Below are 15843 nucleotides of genomic sequence, written 5' to 3' on the forward strand. Positions count from 1 at the left end.
ACATGCGGAAGGCAGATAGAATTTGTAACTTTGCACCCACGCAGTACAAAGAAATACACACAGTTAATACTGAGTTATTACGAAAATTATTATGTTCCATTAAAAGGTGCTACACGATTCATTGCAAAATATGAACACATAATGTTACAGACTCGTGGGTACATCTTAACACAGCTGTTGTGCATGCTTCATTAATCAAATTAAGTACAGTAACTCTATTTACAATAGGTAGAAGTAAAGAAACAGTGATAATGGTTTACACAGATGAAACAGTTAAACACGGATAACAACAGCAGTGTTGTAGTAGTTGATTTAGATCTATCGAAACCTTTCGGCACAATCAGTCATGCAATTCTCTTAGCTAAGTTGGAAGTAGTGAGGATAAAAGGGATAGTAAATAAGTGATTGATTAATATCATATTTGAAAAATATGATCACAGGCTGTCAATGTCACATCAGCTTGTTCTAATCATAAAATCAGATGACAGTGTAACAGTGAGTGATATTAAGGAATCTCTGTACACAATACCTGGTAAAGTTCTCTAGCCCTCGCATTCATACTTCAATGTGAACAGGTTGATCCGCAATGTGAAGAAAACAAATTGTGTTGAATTTGAAAACATGAATCAAAAGCAAGCTCTGCAACTGTTATTGGGCTGAAATGAGTTAGATAGGTATGATGCACAAACATTTTATGAATGAATGTTGCTCATGGTGCTAGAATGGCTTCTTTTAGTTACTTCCATTCCCTTGTGGCTTATGGAATAAGCTAGACTTGGTGGCCAGCAAATCACTTGCAATTACCACAGGTTTAATACTTGTAACTCTGTGTCCCGCCATACAGAAAAAGTAATATTCAAAAACATGATCCACTTTGGAATCATTCTTTATAATGCACTGCCAAAAGAGGCTGAAGAATAGAACATCTTTAAAAACATAGTTAAAATAATTTCTTGTCAAGAAGGGTTACTACAAAGTAAGTGAATATGTTAAATTACAGGAATACTAAGCACTCATTTACTGTTGAGTTCTTCTGATATATATTTCTGGAATGTGTCTGACATGTACAATACTGTTTTACTGTATGGTCTACTGAGTGACAAATAAATAAATAAATAAATAAATACATAAATCCATCAAGGGAGGTGTCTATAATATTTCTGCAACAAAGTTTGATAATTTGTGTCAGACACCCATTACCCTCTGCATCAAAACAAAAATATCATTTTGATGCAGAGAATATATGGTATTTTGACACGAATTATCAGGCTGTGTCACAGACTCATCATACTTGCCATCCTCAATGGAATGACGTTTACAGTATTTATGGCATTGGATTCATGAAGCGTGCCTAACTGGTATCCAAAGACGAAACAATATTTTCTTGAAATTGGTTGTTCATACATGAAATAAATACCAAAATAATACAATACAGCTGTAAGGAAACTGCCCTTTACTGGAATAAACTTCTAACAGTCCAAAAGTTAATATTGGGAAGCCAAAAAAATACTTTGTAGACACTGCCACTTCTTATGACACCTCTTAGGCTAATCAAATAATGAAGTCCTACTAAACATCCAGGTACAATTACTGTCAGAGACAGTCTCATTATTTCAGGGACACCTAAAGCAGAGTTTTGTTTGGCTTTCCACAAGGATGAATTTTCTCATCTGCGTCAGGAGTTAAGACCCTGTTTGACAGCTTGTGATGTGCACATCTGACTTCTGATAATGAAGTTTGCTAAATTGGTATTGAAAATAAACACTACCAACAAAATTTTTAAATTCCTTTTGTTCCTCTGCATGTAATTCGTTTCCCTATAGCATTAATTTTTAGACACCTTGACACTTTTCACAGCAAAGTTGTGAAGAGTCACTGTGTTCAAACTATTAACTTACTTATTTATATAGTCCCTACTGTAAACTAACCTCAGTTTTGTCAGTAGATTTTGGCTGGTTGCTATGACTTTGAATCATAAACAAATATGTTCTAAACCACAGAACAAATGACAAGGTGATAAATTCTACGTATTTTTATTTGTTATGAGATCTTTTCCTATACCAAATATATAAACCAACATTCCCATATGTAAATCAGGTTCAAGGATCCTTAGAAGGGAAGAAATGATTGCTAGTAGTAGAAAGTTTGAATGTTACATATACGACTGCTCCTCTTATGAGAAATAGCACCAAGAAAGATGAGAAAATTTGCATTCACTTTTTGTCCACAGTAATCATCCAAGAGGTCGAAGAGGCCTTGACAGAGCAATTGAAAGTACTTTTGATCATATCAGATCAAAAACTGTCTATTTCCTGTTCTCTGACGCTATTCCTCAGTCTTTCTGGGCTCTGAAAGCAGCAGCACAAACCGCTAGCTTCACTCATAAAGCAGTGAGAAACTTACGCACAACCAACTCACACTTCCTAAAATGTGTAGATTTGAGGCATTAATTCCTACTGATAAAGAGACAAGTAGCATGTCCTGACTAAGCCAATGAAGCAACAGCCCCTCAATCTGAATTTTAGGTGCTCAATGGTCCCACTTAGGGAAATAGTACCAAGAGAGCATAAGAAATTCAAAATGCTCTTCTGTGTGTTTCACGAGGAATTATACACAAGACAAAAGAAGCTCATTTGGGAGTGAGTAAAAGAAAAAATTCTGTCAATATTATGTAGTTGCTCATGTCAGAATCAATTTCATCTATCACACCTTCACCTGAGACAATTTTTGGTTATTTTGTAGATAAGCTGAAGGTGACAGGCCTCACACATGGGTGTCAGGAGTGCTGTCAATTTGTACCACTTTGTTTCGACAGCTGTTTAAGGTACCTCTGGCCAGCAGAGAAATGAAGGATATAAAACCAGAGGTTCAGTTGGCTCTGTCATTAACTGTGGCTGTAAATTCCTTGATTTGTGCTAGCCACGCCAGATAGATTCCATTTAGACTATAAACAAAAAGCGAGCACTCAGTTGGCAGAAGTATCTGAGGAATCCACATTACTGTACCTCTATTTAAGTTAAGGTATGGTGAAACTCCAAAATCTTCCGACAGAAATGTGCACACAAACAAATAATTGGATATCCAATAAAGATAGAGACAATATTGAAATAGAATTGGTTAATTGGGTTGGGTTGTTTGGGGGAGGAGACCAGACAGCGAGGTTATCGGTCTAATCGGATTAGGGAAGGACAGGAAAGGAAGTCGGCCGTGCCTTTCCAAAGGAACCATCCCAACATTTGCCTGGAGCGATTTACGGAAATCACAGAAAACCTAAATCAGGATGGCCGGATGTGGGATTATACCATCGTCCTCCCAAATGTGATTCCAGTGTGCTAGCCACTGCGCCACCTCGCTTGGTTTGGTTAATTGCTGAAGCGTTCACAGCAAACTCATTTCTCTCCAAGAAAGCAGTGGTCTTCAGATGATATTACGGTATGGACGGCACAAGTTGTGAAGCATATATTGAACCCTAGCACATTGCGTTCAATGACACACTTTGCTACTGAGTGCCCAACTTCACTCTTAACCATAATTTTAACGTGACCATTTACTTGACAGGACAGCTGGCTTTTATTATTCTCTATAGCTACAGCAGAGCAGAAGAATTAGAGTATTACAAAACTGCTTTCCTGAGTGGAAAAATGTCTCTCCCATACTGTCTGCCCACCTGTAGATGGTATATCCACAATGATGAGTAATTTCCCTAATCTGTGAAAGTGCAGCTTCACTGGTGTCACAATTCTGACTCTTTCCCTTTCTGCCTTTCCAATGTTACAAGTGACATTAGCTTTAACTGTGGCGTAATCTGAAATGACACCCACCACTTTCACAAAATGAAATGATTACTCTGTCTTTCACAAAAGAGAATTGAAATAGAAACTTTAAGTGCAAGGAAATATACTCCTAACTGGTGTATAATTGAAATTGCAGCCAGCTATAAAATAGGCCTGACTCAACACCCCTTCAATAAATAACTAAAGATGTACGAAGCTGCTTTCATGACTTTCCTGTAGCTGATCTTGGGAATAACATATGTACAGTAACAGTGTGCCTGTAAGTTTTTAAAATACTGCTCTCCCTTATTTTTAAAATGGTGGACAGTTTAATTCCACAAAACTAAATATACATTTTAATCACAGCATGGACAGAATGAAACATTACTGAGCCAAAATAGGTGTTCTGGGACACAAAATGTTAAAAAAAAGGTGGTGTTATGTTCCACACAGTTTGTATGATCTTTATCTTTTATTAGCATAACTACGTGCCTTGGTGCACGGCCAGCACATCTTGGCACAGTGTTACGCCGTCCGAGTTATCTGGATACTTCCCACTAACACCAACCTATCAGAACTCCGGAGATGGGAACTTGCCCTTCAATATATCCTCTCTTCCCGTTACCCAACAAGCCTCAACCTCCGCTAATTTCAAGTTGCTGCCGCTCATACCTCACCTGTCATTCAACAACATCTTTGCCTCTGTACTTCCGCCTCGACTGACATCTCTGCCCAAACTCTTTGCCTTTACATATGTCTGCCCGTGTGTGTGTGTGTGTGTGTGTGTGTGTGTGTGTGTGTGTGTGTGTGTGTGTGTGTGTGTGTGCGTGTGGGCGTGTGCACGCATGCGCGGTCGCGAGTGTGTGCCTGTCCCTTTTTCCCCCTGGGGTGGGTCTTTCCGCTCCCGGGATTGGGGTGGCTCCTTGCCCTCTCCCTTGGGGCCCGCATCCTTGTCTTTCCCTCTCCTTCCCTCTTTCCTGGCGGGGCGGCCGTGGGTTGCCAAAGCTTGAATTTTGTGTGTGTGTGTTTGTGTTTGTTAGTGTCTCTATGAACATACCAATGCTTTTGTTTGGTAAGTTACATCATCTTTGTTTTTTGATATATAACTACATGAATTGTTTGACATCTGATGATTTTCACTGAAGAGTGTGTAAGCAACAAGGTACAAAGATGTCTCAGGCACGCACTACTAAGAGTTCAGTGGGGACATATTTCAGCCACTTTTGGGTCACATCACTTATAGATATATGATGTCTCACCACTGCTTAGGGTAACTGGGTGTGCAGTATGGGGACAGGACCATCCAAAAACATCCAACCTTACAGCTGACATTTCACCAATGGGTTCATGTTTCAAGACATTGAGTTATATGAATAAAGAGAACATTTTCCGGAGAAGATTCTCAGAGCAAGAGAACACACAGATAAAGTTCTCAGTTTCATATCTTTAAAGAATTCAAAGTAATTGCTCTGACCGGGTACTTCTTTTTCTCCCCTCCTTCTTGGACAAGTTCTCACTGTATGTCACGTTGCCACATCCGGCACAGAACACATACCTACTTATACATTTCATTCACCTCGCTCAAATAGCCAAAGTACTCGCAGCAACAAATTGTTAAGATGATATTTGGTCTGTTTACGAAAATGTATAATTTTATGATGATTATACTCAATTTTCACATGCTGGAAACTTTCTATTGTTACTGAAATTAGATGTACATGCTATGCACACAAATTCCTAATACTACACACTTCATTTTCGTCTTACTACAAACCAGAACTGTCAAGGTTCCTTACACAAGACAATTTTCGTTGAATATGACGCCCAATGGTCATCCGATGTGTGTGTTAAGTATTAAGTGGACGTACATGTGGTTTTATTATGAGAAACAGCTGCTAGGTTTGTAATCAACCAGTTACTAATTTTTCTGATCTGCTTACTTGTTAACAAAAAATTTGATAAGTTCTGTGATAAATCTTATCTGAAATGTGCCAACTGGTATTTGGAGAAAGAACAAAAGCGGCAGAAAAAAAAGTAGCTCAGATTGTAGCAATATTTAAATTGTGCGACACAGACTGAATTCCTGTGATGAACTTCATTTGAAATTACTTACTGACAAGGCCTTCTTAATCAAATTCCAAACTGTATGACAGCATAATTATGTTACTGAAGCTGCTTACAATTCTAAACTGCACACTCCAAACATACAGCTGAATCCCCCCCCCCCCCCCCCCCCCCCCCGTGCTGCTTTCCAAAGGTGAGAATGGAAAGACCCCACTAAAATCACCCTCATCACTATGGCAACTACTTGAAACGTCACTGTAATCATAGATATTTAATTATTTGACCACCACCTCCACTGAGTTTTCCAAAACAGCTTCATTCTATGCTGAAGTCTATTGTAGGACTTCTCATCATGTGCTTGTGGTTTCTGGAATGGGAGCATTAACTATGCTACAATGCCACAGCCTTTGTCTCCTAAAATAAAGCAGTATACTGACTCACTCTTAGTATCTGCTATACGTCAGAGTTTCTCCACGTCTTTGCATCATGTACAGACCCATGTGATGAAGCATCAATACTAGAAAACATGTCACTATAATTACATATCACCTCCACATTGATACCTGGAAAGCCATTTTAATTAATATATTTATGTCCATGTGCAGAAAGTTTCACGACTGGCACACGCATGCAATCAAGGGTCCCCTCAACAAACATACACTGGCACCTTGATTACCACTTAATTTTTACCGCTTCTAGTTCAGCTATGTTATGGGAAATCGGATCCACAAAGGTGCTTTTTGGTTAGTATGATGAACATCTGAAAATGTCATTGGCACAGGTGTCTGGTGTATCCGGAGAATGTTCTTCACGTTGAGCAACTTCTGCCACCCTTTTACTCAAGCTGAGAATTATATTCTCTGCCTCACTTTCTTCATGTGAAATGCTGAGAATAAAGTATATTCCCTATTCTATCCATATGACTCAATAATGCACAAGCCCACCACATTCACTTCGTGCAAACTATGCTATACATGAAGCAATCGAATGAATGGAATGCTGACATGAACCGGATTCAGCAAGCTTGGGACCAGTTGATACTTCTACAAGTAGCATCACCTCTCTCATTCATTCACTGACCTCAGGAGAGCTGCTGTTGAAAAGGGACAGATTTGAGTAATAATGTCTTGATCACATTTTAGACAGCATGCCAAAAGAAATTCAATCATGTTACAACGCTTGGTGGAGAAAAACAGTATTGGATATCACCCAGTAACAAATTTTGATTTTACTAAATGGCTCTTTAAAACAGGCTGCTGTAATTTTTTGGTTATATCTTTCGTTTCACAGTGCAGATTTAGTGTCCCCCCCGCTCCCGACTTTCCATGATTTATCCCAACCATATTCACAAACGCAAAACTTTTCCAAGCAGTTTCTTACTTTTCAGAATAATAGTAAAGATGCGGGTCGACCGAAGCGTCTGATACCACCCATCGACTTTGACCAGTGATGTAAGGCTGTTGTGGTGTGTCTGTAGGTGTCATTGTATTGCTGTTTGTGGTGCCCTCTGCTGGTGTGTTTAGGGGTTTTGTGTTGTGTGGGATAACCATAGCGCTCCATACGTCGCGGTTCCTGGTTCAAGGAGACTAGGTTGGGCATGCGTGAGATTGTGTTGTTGACGTACTACTTTTGTTATAACTCCTCTCACAGTTTTTGCACTCATGAAACTGGTGTGAGTGAGAGGAGTGTGCTTGACTGGTTTTTGTTTTATCATGAAGTATGTTCTGAGTTTATTAAGTACAGGGGTAAGTTGGGTGGGCCTGGGGTTGTGGTGGAGGTGAACCGAGTCGCAGTTTGGGAAAAGGGAGTATGGGAGGGGTAAGTCTGTGGTTGTGTGGTTGGTCTCCAGGTGTAAGGAAGGGGCTGTTGTACGGGGGGGGGCGGGGGGGGGGGGGGGTCAGAATGTGTTTTTAGGGTTGTTGAGCGACGGTCTAAGAGGGAATTTGGTTGGTTGGTTGGTTGGTTGGTTGGTTTGTGAGATTGAAGGGATCAGACTGCGATGGTCATCGGTCCCTTTTTCCAGAACTACAAACACCCACACATAATTAGGAACGAACAATGGAAAAAATGACAGATGACACAGGACAAGAAAGACTTAGACAGAAACCAGACAAAAGGAATTAAAATCACACAGAGTGTGACAGTGGTTGCCCGACCGTAGAGACAAAAAAGGAAAAGCCAACCAGTGAGAAACACACTAAAACTCAGTCTAAAATCGTAGGCCAAAGGCCAGACTCAACACAAAAAAGAAAAACACTTAGATAAAGTGATAAAAGCCCCCTGCCTGAAGAAAATGCAAAACTAAGCCTGCCATGGCAGTGTCATCTGTTAAAAGGGCAGAGAGCGTATCAGGCAGCGCAAATATCTGCCTGAGCACAGCTAAAAGGGGACAGGCCAACAAAATGTGGAGCACTGTCAAAGCTGCCCTGCAGTGACAGAGAAGCGGGTCCTCACCGTGCAGTACATATCCGTGCGTCCGGGTGTGGCCAATGCGGAGCCGGCAAAGGACAACTGAGTCCCTGTGAGGGGCTCGCATGAATGACCGCCACACAGCCGTCGTCTCCTTGAGAGCACGGAGTTTATTGGGTGTGGTCAGATCGCGCCATTCAGCATCCCAAAGCGAGAAAACTTTGCTGCGTAAGACTGCTCGCAAATCAGTCTCCGGGAGGCTAATGTCCAGAGTTCGTTTACTGGTGGCCTTTTTGGCCAGGCGGTCAACGTGTTCATTGCCCGGGATGCCGACATGACCAGGGGGCCACACAAAGACCACAGAGCGACTCCTGGACAGCCATCACCAGACGAGAACGAGGGAAACACTGATTGATAGCTCGTAAACTGCTCAGGGAGCCGCTACAGATAACGAAGGACTCACCTGAGCAGGAGTGGATATACTCTAGGGCACGAAAAATGGCGACCAGCTCAGCAGTGAAAACGCTGCAGCCAGCCGGCAATGAGCGTTGGTCGTAATGGTCCCCTAGAGTGATGACATAACCGACACGACCAGCAACCATCGAACCGTCTGTGTAAACAACGCCAGAGCCCTGATACGCAGCAAGGATGGAAAGAAAGCGGCGGTGGAAAGCCTCCGGAGGGACTGTGTCCTTCGGGTCCTGTGCCAATTCGAGCCGAAGGCAAGGTCGGGGCACACACCATGGGGGTGTATGCAGAGGGGCCCGGAAAGGAGGTGGAATAGGGAAAACCCCAAGCCTGGAGAGAAGCTCTCTGACTCAGGACCACGATCGTACAACCCGACTGGGCCGACGTTCTGGGAGATGGACGGCCGACCGAGGGAACAAGAGACAATAATTAGGATGCCCAGGCAAGCTGCAAACATGTGCAGCATAAGCAGCCAGTAAACGTTGGCGCCATAACCGCAGTAGAGGGACACCTTCCTCCACAAGTATGCTGTTCACAGGGCCGGTCCGGAAAGCACAAGTAGCAAGTCGGATCCCGCTGTGAACGATTGGGTCCAGCACCCACAACACAGAAGGGGATGCTGAGCCATAAGCCAGGCTCCCATAATCCAGACGGGACTGGATTAACGCCTGGTAGAGCCGTAAGAGGGTAGATCGGTCAGCGCCCCAGCTGGCGTGGTTCAAGCATCGCAGTGCATTAAGATGCCGCCAACACATCTGTTTAAGCTGCCGAATATGTGGGAGCCAAGTCAACCAGGCATCGAAAACCACACCCAAAAACCGATGAGTCTACACTAAAGCAAGAAGTTTGCCAGCAAGATAAAGCCGTGGCTCAGGATTGACAGGGCGTTGCCAGCAGAAATGCATAACGCAGGTCTTGGCAGCCGAAAACTGGAAGCCATGCGCTACAGCCCAAGACTGCACCTTGCGGATAGCGCCTTGCAGCTGATGTTCATCAGCTGCAATACCAATGGAGCTGTAGTAGAGGCAGAAGTCGTCAGCATATAAGGAAGCTGAGACAGACGATCCCACCGCCGCAGCGAGCCCGTTAATTGTAATTAAAAACATGCAGACACTTAAGACAGATCCCTGTGGTACCCCCGTTCTCCTGAACTCGGGGAGAACTATGGGAGGCCACGACTTGCAGGCGGAAGGTATGATGCGACAGAAAATTTCGTAGGAAAATCGGCAGCGGACCCCAAAGACCCCAACCATGAAGTGTAGAGAGGATGTGATGGCGCCATGTCATATCGTACGCCTTCTGCATGTCAAAAAAAGACAGCTATGAGATGCTGACAGCGGGCAAAGGCCATATGAATGGCTGACTCCAGACTCACCAGATTGTCGGCGCCAGAGCGGCCTTTATGGAACCCACCCTGAGACGGAGGCAGGAGGCCCTGAGACTCGAGTACCCAACTCAATCGCCGGCTCACCATGCATTCGAGCAACTTGCAAAGAACATTGGTGAGGCTAATGGGGCGGTAGCTGTCCACTTCCAATGGGTTCTTGCCAGGTTTCAAGAAGGGGATAACAATGCTTTCCTGCCATTGCGCCAGAAACTCATCCTCGAGGAGGTCGAGGAGGCGTCGCTGGCAGTCCACTGAAAGGTGTTTGAGCATCTGACAGTGGATGCCATCTGGCCCAGGAGCTGTATCAGGGCAAGCGGCTAGGACACTTTGGAATTCCCACTCACTGAATGGAACATTGTAGGATTCAGGATGGCGAGTGTGAAATGAAAGGCTCCGACGTTCCAACTGCTCTTTAATGGAGCGGAAGGCCAGTGGGTAATTCGCAGAAGCGGAACCGAGAGCAAAGTGGTCGGAGTCAGTACGAACTGCTCCATTCAGTGAGAGCACAGGGATGCTAACAGGGGTCCAATAGCCACAGAGGCACCTAATCTTGGCTCAAACCTGTGATGGAGAGATATCGAGGCCAATGGTGGAGACATACTGTTTCCAGCACTCCTGCTTGTGTTAGCGAATAAGGCGGCGGGCCCATGCACGCAGCCGTTTAAAGGCGATGAGGTGTTCTATTGAGGGATGTCGCTTGTGACACTGGAGTGCCCGCCGGCGATCTTTAATCGCCTCGGTGATCGCAGGCGACCACCAAGGCACAGTACTCCCCGGAGGGGACCCAGAAGAATGGGGAATGGCAGATTCGGTGGCAGTAACGATGCCAGTGGTGACCGAGTGAACCACCGCATCAATGTCTTCATTAGAAAGAGGCGCAATAGCGGCCATGGAGGAGAACAAGTCCAAGTCAGCCTTATTCATAGCCCATCTGCAAGAGTGCCCAGAAGAGTGATGCTGTGGCAGTGACAGAAATATCGGAAAGTGGCCACTACCACACAGGTCATTATGTACACTCCATTGGACAGACAGTAAGAGGCTAGGGCTGCAGATCAAAAGGTTGATGGCTGAGTATGTGCCATGTGCCACACTGAAATGTGTGAAGGCACCATCATTTAAAATGGAAAGGTCGAGCTGTGTCAATACATGCTCAACGGTGGCGTCTCGACCTGTTGCCACTGACCCACCCCACAGAGGGTTATGGGCGTTGAAGTCGCCCAGCAACAGTAAAGGTGGCGGCAATTGGGCTATCAGCACAGCCAGGACATGCTGCGGGACATCACCATCCGGTGGAAGATAGAGACTGCAGACAATAACAGCCTGTGGCATCCACAACCGAACAGCGACAGCCTCTAAGGTGTTTGTAGAGGGACACTCTCGCTGTGAAGAGAGTGAAGGACATAGATGCAGACGCCACCAGATACCCTTTTATAAGCTGCCCAGTTCTTATAATAACCCCGATAGCCACGGAGGGCAGGGGTTCGCATCGCTGGAAACCAAGTTTCTTGAAGAGCAATGCAGAAAAAAGGGTGAAGGCTGAGAAGTTGTCGGGGCTCATCAAGATGGTTGAAGAAACTGCCGCAGTTCCACTGGAGAATGAGGATGACATTGTCCATGGCTGAGAAAGGTGTGAAGGGACTGGGGAGGCAGATTACGCCGCTGGGTCACTTGCTGCCACCGGTTCAGTACCCGTGCGAGTGACATCCATTGCGTCTGAGGGTCCGGCGAGATCCAGGTCTTCAGCAGATGCCAAAATCTCTACCACATCCTCAGACGCTGAGCTTGTAGGAAGCGGTAGGAAGGGTGCCACCACAATGTCGGGATTCTTGGGAACCTTTTTCTTTTTCTGATTCTTGCGTTGTGCCTTCAGTGGTTCAGGCTAGGAGGGCTTCACTGGGTCACTCTCAGGGACGGACGACGACCGTGAAGCCCTACTACCAGCGACCGGTGGTTGTTTCAGCCACTTGCGGGTGTCCGCTTTTCCGTTGGTCGGAACTTGCGAAGGGAGGTCCACAAGGGACCCCTTCCTGGCACAAGGAGCCAAAGAAGTCTTACGCTTCTCCAGCTGGGAAGTGGGAACTGATGTCCCTGACGATTGGGGGGAGGGGGGGGGGGGGAGGGGGGGTTGGTCCTGAAGTAGATGGAGCAGGAGCAACAGGGAGTGAAGTGTCCCCCACAATCAAGGGGGCCGGTGGATTCTAACTGATCATAGAGCCAACCGTACATGACGACACGGGAGATGGGAAAACCGTTGTTGCAGCAGCGGCGTAGGTTGACGTCGTTGGCACAGGATGTAGCCTCTGGTATTTCTGCTTGGCCTCAGTGTAGGTCAGGCGGTTCAGGGTCTTATATTCCACGATCTTCTGTTCTTTCTGGAATACCCGGCAGTCCGGCGAGCAGGGGGAATGGTGTTCTCTGCAGTTAACACAGATGGGAGGCGGGGCAAATGGAGTATTGGGATGCGAAGGACATCCACAATCTCGACACATGATGCCGGAAGTACATCGGGATGACATATGCCCAAACTTCCAGCATTTAAAACACCGCATCGGAGGAGGGATATATAGCTTCACATCACAGCGGTAAACCATCGCCTTGACCTTTTCGGGTAAGACATCACTCTTAAAGACCAAGATGAAGGCACTGGTGGCTACCTGATTATCCCTCGGACCCCTCGTCATTCTAGGTTGGCGCATAGTTCATCGTCTGACTGCAGAAGAAGATCTCTGTGGAATATAATACACTGGACCATGTTTAGACTCTTATGGGGCATGATGGTAACTGAAACATCCCCCAACTTGTCACAAGCGAGCAACCTCCGTGACTGGGCAGAGGATGTTGTTTTGATTATAACTGAACCATAGTGCATTTTGGACAAGCCCTCCACCTCCCCGAACTTGTCCTCTATATGCTCCACAAAAAACTGAGGCTTCGTCGACATAAATGATTCACCATCAACTTGCGCACAGACGAGGTACCGGGGTGAATAATCTGCACTACCGTCTGTAGCCATACGTTCCTCCCGTGGAGTGGCCAGGGAAGGGAAATGATCTCTGATCATATTTCTTGCCACTGAGGTTAGACCTCGATCGCTTAGAGACTGCTGGTGGAGGCCCACCAGCGAGAGATGATATACCACACTTCATTACAGGTCATCTGCCCTGATGCCACCCACTCCGACCAGGGGCTCTCTCCATGGGCGCCACCCAGCCCCAGCAAAGCCCACCTGGCAGGGTGGCCTTTGCTGGGAGTCCTGATGCCCCAGAAGGATAGGCACCTACTCCTCGGCATACGTGGGGAGGTAGCAGCTCAGGCATCAGCAGTGCGATCCCTGTGTAGTCAGGGGGCTACCACCAAGAGGGTACATGACGACCCCACCACAACGGGCTGGCTACTGTGCTGGATGTTGGGTGTCGAATATCCATGTATATCACAAGGGCAAACATGGAAGTGCACAATGGAGGGAATGTATGCTACCCGGAACACACAGCAGCTGATGTGGCCGGAAGCTCGGTGTAAGTCCAACTCCATGACAATATCGGGTGTGTCAGATCTTATATAGAATGCACCACGTAAGGCGTCCTTCCCCAAATGGTACACACTAACGGAAAATTTTGAAATAGAGGGGTCAAACCCCTTAGGGAACCATCACATTAAAGGCTGAAACAGTTGATAGTCGCCTCTTATGACAGACAGGAATATTTTTGTTTTTTGTTTGGAGGAGGAGACCAGACAACGAGGTCATCGGTCTCATCGGATTAGGGAAGGACGGGGAAGGAAGTCGGCCGTGCCCTTTGAAAGGAACCATCCCGGCATTTGCCTGGAGCGATTTAGGGAAATTACGGAAAACCTAAATCAGGATGGCTGGACGCGGGATTGAACCGTCGTCCTCCTGAATGCGAGTCCAGTGTCTACCCACTGCGCCACCACGCTTGGTGACAGGCAGGAATACCGCGGCCCTATTCTTACCCCCGAGCCCGCAGGGGGGTAAGAGGGAATTAGTGTGTGTAATTGAGGAGCTTATAGAACCAGGTTCTACTGTAGTTTCTGATGCTTTTTCTTCTTATAGGGGTTTGGGTGAGAGGGATTAGAATCATTTAGTACTGAACCATAGTTTAAAGGTTAAAAATTATGAGACGGGGGCTTGTACGAATATCATAGAGGGGATGTGAGGGGCCGTTAAAGACAGTTCTTGTGAGGGGGAGAAGCACTCTTCTAACCTTCAGTCTCATTTAGGTGAGTACTGTTGGCAGAAGAGCGACCATGAGGGCTATTGTTTTTTTCGGGTTTTTTTTAAGGGCTATCAGTAATATGTACAGGCCGGCCGTGGTTTGTGTGGGTGGGTGGCTACGGCTGGGGGGGGTTTAGTGGTTGGTAGTGTTTGTGAGGGGGGGGGGGGAGTATGTGTGTTTGTGATTTAGTTGTGGAGGATCTATTTTGTTGCAGTTTTTGTTGAGTTTTAGTGTGTGATTACGATTTGTTTATTTTGTAATTTTTTTTTTTTTTTTTTTTTTAATCTCCCATAAGTCCAACCCCTCGTCCAAGTCGTGGGAGATGGGCAACGGCACAAAGTAGGGGACTGCCTACAGGGGCGATGTACAGCGGGGACTTCGTGTGCCCCAGGACCGCTACGGTAGCTGGGAAGGCCCTATGGGAACCCTGAAACGTGACGGCTAACGGGGCTCTGGTGAAGCTGTGATAGGCCTAGCAAGCCAGTAGTGGATAAATCAACTGCTTTCAAAAAGGGAACATGCCTCGGATCACGGAACGGATTTAAACGGATTTAAAGGAAACCGACCAAGCAATGGAAAAGGATTACGAGATGGTTTACGACTGGGCACCTTAAACGTAAGGACTCTAACTGGGAAGTTAGAAGAAATTGTAGAAATGATGGAAAGGAGGAAATTGGACATCTTGGGACTTGCTGAGACTAGGTGGAGAGGAGTTGGTGAAAAAACACTAAGTAAAGGATGTAAATTGTACTGGATAGGGAATGAGAGGGGAAGAAATGGAGTGGCAATAGTGGTCAGAGAGGGTCTGCAGGAGGAGGTGGAAGGTATCAATGATCGAAGTACGAGTGAAAGGAAAAAGCATTGAAATCATCCAAGCATATGCCCCACAGGTGGGGTGTACAAAAAAGGAGAAGGAGGAATTTGAAGATGACATGCAAAAGCAGCTAAATGGAGGTAATCATATTATAATAGGGGACCTCAATGCACATGTTGGCACAGACAGGAAAGGATTCGAGGAGATAATGGGACCAGAGGGCTGGGGGAACCGAAATAGAGAAGGAAAATTGTTGCTGGAATTCTGCAAGAGGAATGGGCTGGCGATCGCAAATTCCTGGTACAAGAAGAGAAGTAGCCACAAAATAATTTGGTACAGTGGAGACTGGTCCCAAACTTCAGCAGTAGACTATGTACTAGTGGATAGGCAGATGATGAGCAGCCTCACAGATGTTAAGGTCATTCCATCTGAGGCCTTAGACAGTGACCATCGGCTGTTGGTAGCCACCCTGAGAGAGAAAAAAGATAGGAGGGCAACAGACATACAGGAGAAAAGGTTGAAGACATGGATGCTGAAAGAGGATGAACGGAGGACCCAGTACCAGACACTGATCAGAAAGAAGCTGCCAAAGGAAGATCAGAGAACAGTGGAAGAAGAATGGGGAGATTTTAAGAGGGCTCTAGTTGAGGCAGCTGAGACTGTGTGCGGAAGAACTAGCACAAAGAGGAGAAGTAA

The 15843-nt window shown here is 45.6% G+C and overlaps 1 protein-coding gene across 1 annotated transcript in view; it reads right to left on the reverse strand.

Annotated features, from left to right (window-relative positions):
• Positions 1–15843, reverse strand: part of LOC124594956 (vesicle transport through interaction with t-SNAREs homolog 1A) — a 42680-nt gene that overhangs the window by 21782 nt on the left and 5055 nt on the right. The window lies entirely within an intron of this gene.

The sequence above is a fragment of the Schistocerca americana genome, chromosome 2 (assembly GCF_021461395.2).
Source record: "Schistocerca americana isolate TAMUIC-IGC-003095 chromosome 2, iqSchAmer2.1, whole genome shotgun sequence".
Classification (NCBI taxonomy): Eukaryota; Metazoa; Arthropoda; class Insecta; order Orthoptera; family Acrididae; genus Schistocerca; species Schistocerca americana.